An 8,298-nucleotide genomic window follows, 5' to 3' on the forward strand; every position below is an offset into this window, starting at 1 on the left:
CATGCATGCGTGGGTGGAATCTTTGTCTTTGAAGTTCAATCTAGTTCCTAGGGCTCTCTGAAGACTACCCCAGAATTTAGAAGTGAACCTAGGATCTCTATCAGACACAATTGATACTGAGACTCCATGCAATTTTACAATCTCATATATGTACAATCTGCTAATCTTTCTAGGCTATAGTCCATCCGAACTGGCAAAAAGTGAGCAGACTTGGTCAATCTGTCAACTATAACCCATACTGCATCATGACCACTCTGTGTCTTTGGGAGTTCTGTAACAAAATCCATAGTTATTCGTTCCCATTTCCACTCTGGTACTGACAAAGGATGTAACAAACTAGCTGGAACTTGATGTTCTGCCTTTACTTGCTGACAAGTTAGGCATTTGGAAACAAATTCAGCTATATCTCTCTTTATACCCATCCACCAATAATGCTCTTTCAGCCCTCTGTACATTTTAGTTCCACCAAGGTGCATAGCAAAAGGAGACTCATGTGCTTCCTTCATAATGACTTGTCTCAATTCCACATCACTAGGAACGCACATTCTACCCTGATGTAGTAATAAACCATCATCTCTCACAGAGAATTCAGGTTTCTTGCCCTGTTGGACTTCTTTTAGTAGCTTATGATATTTTTCATCACTCTGAGCAGCCATTCTGATCTGATCAATCAACACTGGCTGTACATGCCATGCAACTACTGTCTGTCCCTCATCATCAATCTCTAAAGCGGCATCTTTGTGCTTTCAATTCATATACCATGGACAAAGGAGAAACTCTGAGACTTGCCATAGTCTTGCGACTTAAGGCGTCAGCCACCACATTTGCTTTTCCTGGCTGATAGTCTATTAAGCAATCATAGTCTTTAATGAGTTCTAACCATCTCCTCTGCCTCAAATTCAATTCCTTCTGGGTGCCTAAGTACTTCAAGCTCTTGTGATCTGTGTAAAAGTAGCATTTCTCCCCATACAAATAGTGTCTCCAGATCTTCAGAGCAAAAACAATAGCTGCTAGCTCCAGATCATGTGTTGGGTAGTTCCTCTCATGCGGTTTCAGCTGGCGTGATGCATAACCAATGACATTCCGATCTTGCATCAGTACACAGCCTAACCCTATAAACTGTGTATTCTTTACCCGGAGTAGGTAAAGTGAGGACTGAAGCTTCAGTTAAACACCTCTTCAACTCATCAAAACTCTACTGACATTTATCTGTCCACTGAAATTTTACATCTTTCCGAAGCAGTTTGGTCAGTGGAGAAGATAATATAGAAAATCCCTTCACAAACCGACGGTAATATCCAGCTAAACCCAGAAAACTGCGAATTTCTGTGATGTTCCTAGGTGGCTTCCAATTAAGGTTAGCTTCTACCTTGCTGGAATCTACCTTGATCCCTTCAGCTGACACAACATGTCCCAAAAAGGAGATTTCTTTCAGCCAAAATTCACATTTCGATAATTTGGTGTATAGCTGTTTCTCCCTTAAAGTCTGCAGTACAATCCGCAGATGTCTATCATACTCTTCTGCATTCCTCAAGTATATCAAAATGTCATCAATAAACACCACCACAAATTGATCGAGATATGGTCTGAAGATAGTGTTCATCAGATCCATAAAAGCAGCTAGAGCATTTGTTAACCCGAATGGCATTACTAGAAACTCATAGTGGCCATACCGAGTTCTGAAAGCAGTTTTTGGAATACTATGCTCTTGCACCTTCAACTGATAATAACCAGATCGCAAATCAATTTTGGAGAATACAGCTGCACCCTTCAACTGATCAAACAGATCATCAATGCAAGGCAATGGATATCTGTTCTTTATTGTCACCTTATTCAACTACCGATAATCTATACATAAGCGAAGAGTACCATCCTTCTTCTTAACAAACAACACTGGTGCTCCCCAAGGTGACACACTAGGGCGGATGAAGCCCTTTTCAAGTAGTTCTTGCAATTGTATCTTCAACTCCTTCAACTCTGCTGGTGCCATTCTGTATGGCATTATGGAGATTGGATCCACACTAGGCATAACATTAATTTCAAACTGCACTTCTCTTTCCGGAGGTAGTCCTGGCAATTCATCAGGAAACACATCTGGAAAGTCATGTACTGTAGGGATGTCTTTCAATGCTGGACTCCCCACTTGGGTGTCTACCACATGTGCCAAGTATGCTTCACACCCCTTTCTGATCATTTTTCTGGCTAGTGCAGCCGAAATGATATTTGATGGCAATAACTGCCTTTCCCCATGTATTACCACATCACTATATTGAGGGAGACCGAAAGTGATTGTCTTCAGCCTACAGTCAATCATGGCATGATGCCTAGCTAACCAATCCATGCCCAAGATGATATCATAATCTCTGAAGGGCATTTCAATGAAATCAGATAGGAAAGTGTGTCCTTGGTGTTAGTAGTATGCCCTAGAGCATATCATTTAGTATGTATCTTGTACATAATTTTATTAATAAAAGGCATTTCCACTTTTTCGTTTACATAATATATTTATGTGTAATAGAAAAGGTCCATTGATATTTTGTTAGAAATATTATTCTTAAGTTGTTAAGAATATGAGTGACAATATTTCTAGCACAAAGTATCATAAATAGGTTCACAATCGAGGATACTTCATAATAAGGACATGACTTATCCAGAAAGATTGTATTCATGTTTGTTCCCAAATTATTTATATGAGATATAAATAAGATGGAATGGTGAGTCTCATGCCATATAACAAACATGATAGGCACTTATAAATGATAAGTAGGCCGAACCAGTGACACTTATGACAAGCACATGGAGTTTACTCTTGTCAATGTTTTGTCATAAATCAGATCCTGGCATATAATCTTTAGACCTGAGATAGCACAGTTATCTTGTATATAGGTAGTTTGAGTTTGATACTGCTTTCATACTTGTACTATGTATGGGTATATGGGCATGTGTTGGCTCCTGCTAGTTATATATGGAGGTAGGTGTTGATCAAGATGGAATCTGTTCCTCTAAGTAAATAGAGATAAAATCCTATGTTCATTTAATTGTTCTTGATGTTTCAAGTTCTGGCCAGACAGATAGATTTATTCGTAAAAGAGTTTCGATGACAAAAATCTTTTAATAAAGAAATTGAATTAAAATATAATATAATATTAATATCAAATGGAGTTTTACTTAAACTATTACTCAATTTTGTGTTGTGATTTTGTAACAGAGAGATTCTAGTGCATGGTAACATATGATTATAGGTTCATTTAAGGTAAATCTTATTACTAATTGGGTGGCCATGGCATGCTATGCTAGGTGTTAACCATGGTTTATGAGGTTCATAAAATGATTTAGAGAAATCATTTATGGTAAGAAAGAGTTCTGATGATATTAAGAGTTGATATCATGTCTCATTGCCAATTAGTGATGAGCCTAGTAAGTCACACACATACACAAGTTATCACCTATTTAAATATGATTTAATTAATTAATTAAAGAGTTTAATTGATTAATTAAATAGGTTTGGTTTGCAATTAAATTGCAAAGTCCCTAGCATGACTTGAAACCAAATCTAGATTATTGGATGTGTAGTATAAATTAAATTTATATTTAAAGTGTTTAAATATGAATTTAATTGATGAGAAATTAATTAATAGAGATTAATTAATTAATTTATATTTGATATAAATTAATTAGAAGAAGAAAATAATTATTTTGGGTTAAGAACTCAAAATTAAGACATAGGGGCATTTTGGTCATTTCACAGTGTGACACGTGGCACCATGAGATGGTGACACATGGGATTACACATAAGCTTGCCAAATGTTTTTTAATCATGTAAGATGATTAAAATCAAGATTAAATATAGGTTTGACACTTGGCACAATGTGATTGGGTCACTTAAACCTAGAGCTAATCAAAAGGTGACATGTGACTAGGGTTTAATGTGTTAACCTAGCTATTTAAGTGTGGTTATGAAAAGAAAAAAATAACCAGCAGCCTCTCCTCTCATTTTTCACGCCACTTTGAGCCTCTCCAGCTATTTCTCTTCATCTCTCATCAATTCAAAGAGATTAGCCATCAATCTCTTGAATTAAGAACACTAGAAATTGTTTCTAGTGTCCTGTTTACATCTCTAATCTCTTAAAAGGTAGAACTTGAATTTCTAATTAATAGAAAAAGCTTTAGAGGCTGTTTAAGGGCTGCCATAGATGTTCTTGGTGTGGACAAGCTAGAGGGACAACATTTGGTGTCCTGAAGACGAATCTCAAAGGCGCAGACACGCTGCAGTGCATCAAGAGGTTAGTGTAATCGTTCTTGATTTAATCTAGGGTTCTAAAATTAATCTGATTAATTTTAAAATCTTAAATGGCAAATGCAGATCCAAAAACATATTAAAAGAGTTTTAATATGTTGTTTATCATTGAAATCAAATAGATAAAAAATAAATCTTGCATGGTGCATGTGACCCTAGGTGAAAATTTTTGAATTCAATGGTATAATCTTGTGTTTTTCACGCTTCCGTTCCTACAATTGGTATCAGAGCCACTATATTTGCCATTTAGATTGTTGATTATATGATTTAATTGTGTGATTTGATCATGAGATGATTGATTCATTGCTGGTTGGATCAAGAGGTGTGGCGGCACACATGGTGAAGCCACCATTGGTGGCAGCAACAATGGTTCCATGGGTGGTTCAAGGTTTGGCTTTTAATTTTGCAATTGTTGTATGATCTAAGGCCTATTCTTTGACTAAATAAAGTGTTTAATTAGTTGTTTTAATCACACAATTAAATTATGATTCAAATCAGAATTTTAAAAATTGTTTGAATGTGATTCAAATCTGAATTTTAAAAGTTGTTTGAATGTGATTCAAATATGAATTTTTAAAGTTGTTTGAATCATATTTAAATCTGATTTTTTAAAATTGATTCAATAAAATTCAGATCTGATTTTTTAAAAAATATTTGAATGTGATTCAAATCTGATTTTTTTAAAAATGTTTGAATGTGATTCAAATCTGAATTTTTGAAGTTGTTTGAATGTGATTCAAATCTGAATTTTTAAATTTATTTGAATGAGATTCAAATCTGAATTTTTAAATTTATTTGAATCATATTCAAATCTGGATTTTTAAGTTGTATATGAGATATTCAATTTAATATAAGTATGTATGTTTTATTTAATTGTTAAATAGTGATATGCATGATGGATGATCATGGACTATAAAAGACCAATGTGATTGGATTTATTTCTTTTATGTTTCTTTGGGATTGTAAATTAATTAATTTATTTTAATTTATTTTGGGCATGTATTATTAAGTTTGTAATATTTTTGGGTTGTAATTTCATTTATTTAAGTTCTTGTAAATTCGCCTTGGTATGCCAAGGATTACTATGTAATATTGGATTGCAAGAAGTTCAAGGAGGTCAAGAGCATTGGTGGGACCAGTGGGAGGAATTCAAGATCAAGTGTTGATTATGTACTCCATCAGCAACTCTTGTAAAATGAATGAATGAAATGCACCTAGGAATGCCCTGATTCAATTCTTGGTGGCTCAGAATTGAATCCCTTAGAAAGTCCATGATCATACCATATTTACTGCTTATCCATGAATGCATGAGATGTATGGGAATGTATGCAATTATATGATATATGCATGCTAAATGGATAATGTGCAAAATGAGACCTTAATAGTAATTAGGATGGCTATAAAATCTTCCAAACAAATGATTAAGTTGGAAATGCTATAATTAAAGTAATTATAACATAAGCCCTCAATTGGGGCAATTATTTTAAGAAATTTTAAATAGTTGCATGAGATGCAATTAATTTAAGAGATTTTCTTAAGAATAATTGTTAAGCATGAGATGTTGTAAATATGTAAATGGTTTGGTGGCCAATATTGGATGTACCTGAGGACATTAAAATTATTTGCATAATTACTGACTCAATGGGATCAACTTAACTAATGCAAGATAAGTCAATAATGGATGTACCTGAGATTTTGAGCATTAGGGGATAGGTAAAGGATTGAACCTCACATGAAATGTGATGGGCAAGGAGTTGCTCACTTATAATTTATTGTAATTCCAATAATGGATGTACCTGAGGATGATCAATAGAATTACAAGAATTCAATCACCCACTAGAAATCCAACCAACTAGGATTTCCGTTTTCTACTTTGGAAGTGTAGGATTCGCTAAGTTAGTGGGAGGACCAATTTGATTAAAAGACCATAATCATTTTGGTTAATTACATGATACATTTACTAATTAATCTGGTTATTTTCTGCAGTTAATTTTCTGATAAAAATTAGCACAAAACAACCACCACCATCCAATATCCTTGCAAGCATACTTCATCACAACAGGTTGACAGGACCTAATATGTCTGATTGGCTAAGAAATTTGACACTTGTCCTGAACCTTAAACATATAGGATATGTTCTAGATTCAAATGTTCCTGGTCCCTTACCTCCAGAGGCCACACAAGAGGAACATGAAACTTTGGACAAGTGGAAGGAGCATGATATGAGAGCTAAGTGTTACATGCTTGCTTCCATGAGTAATGAGTTACAGAAGCAACATGAGAACATGCAGAGTGCGAGTGAGATCCTCCTTCACCTACAAGAGTTGTATGGTGAGCACAGCAGGAATGCTAGATATGAGATATCTAGACAGCTATTCCGTATGAGGATGTCCGAGGGACAGAATGTTGGGGATCATGTCCACAAGATGATTCGGCTGATTGAGCAGTTGGAACATCTTGACTTCAACATGGATTTCCAACTACAAACGGATTTGATCCTTCAGTCCCTTCCTGAGTCTTTTGGAAATTATGTGACAAATTTCCATATGACTAAACAGGAATGCACCTTAGCTGGTTTACTCAACATGCTGGTTATTGCCCAAAAGAATATGCCAGGCAATAAAGGAAAAGAGGTAGCTTTGGTTGCATCTTCTTCTGCTGGAAAGTCCAACAAGAAGAAGGGCAATAAGAAAAAGAAACCTCAGATTCCTGGTCCTTCCAAGAAAATAGCTAAACAGAAAAGGAAGACTAAAGCTAATGAAGGCAAAGAAAAGTGTTTCCACTGCCAAAAGGATGGGCACTGGAAAAGGAACTGCCCAGAGTATCTTGCTTCTCTGAAGGACAAGAAGGATACACCTTCGGAAGGTATGTCCATATCTTGTTATTTAGATTATGATGATACTCATAGTTCATCTGACTTGGGTTTTAGATATCGTGCCGTTCTCACATTTCTAATGATATGCAGGAACTAGCAAATAGTAGCAGCTTGCATTCTCAAGATATTAGAGTCCGGATTGACAATGGCTCAACTGTTGAAGCTTTAGCCATAGGATCTAAATCTTTTTACATGTTTGGACATGTTTTGTGTTTGGATAATATTTTATATGTACCTGATGCTTTTAAGAACATCATTTTTATATCTAGTTTGACTAGAAATGGCTATGAATTTCAGTTCACAGATGATGTTTGCAATATTTATTTTGGAAATAAATATGTTGGTTCGGGTTATATGAATGATGGTCTTTATTATTTGGATAATAATGACAAACACAAATTGAATGCAAGTGATCTAAAAGAATACAATGCCATGGTGAAAACCAACTCAAGTTCAAAATATATTTGGCACTTAAGGTTATGTCATGTTGCAGAAGATAGGATTGCAAAATTGGAGAAAATGGGGATTCTATCCTCATTGGGCTCTGAGCCTACTCCAATTTGTGAATCTTGTCTTCAAGGCAAAATGACTAGATCACCCTTTGTTGGACAAGGGCTAAGAGCTGAAAATATTTTGGAACTAATACATAGTGATGTATGTGGTCCGTTTAAAGAAATGGCTAGAGGGGGTTTTCATTATTTTATTACCTTTACTGATGATAAATCAAGGTTTGGGTATTTGTATTTAATGAAATACAAACATGAATCCTTTGAAAAGTTTAAGGAATTTAAATCTGAAGTAGAAAATCAAACAGGAAAAAGTATTAAAGCTCTTCGATCAGATCGTGGAGGTGAATATTTGAGTACTGAATTTGATGAATACTTGAGAGAGCATGGCATTGTTTCTCAACTGACTCCTCCAGGAACGCCACAACTGAATGGTGTATCTGAAAGGAGAAATCGTACCCTATTAGATATGGTACGTAGTATGATGAGCTATACTGATATGCCAATCTTCTTTTGGGGATTTGCATTAGAATCAGCTTTGTATATTCTGAATAGGATTCCATCAAAATCAATTTCTTCCACACCTTATGAGATATGGCATGGAAGAAAACCAAGTCTAA

Source organism: Hevea brasiliensis, chromosome 11 (assembly GCF_030052815.1).
Source record: "Hevea brasiliensis isolate MT/VB/25A 57/8 chromosome 11, ASM3005281v1, whole genome shotgun sequence".
NCBI lineage: Eukaryota > Viridiplantae > Streptophyta > Magnoliopsida > Malpighiales > Euphorbiaceae > Hevea > Hevea brasiliensis.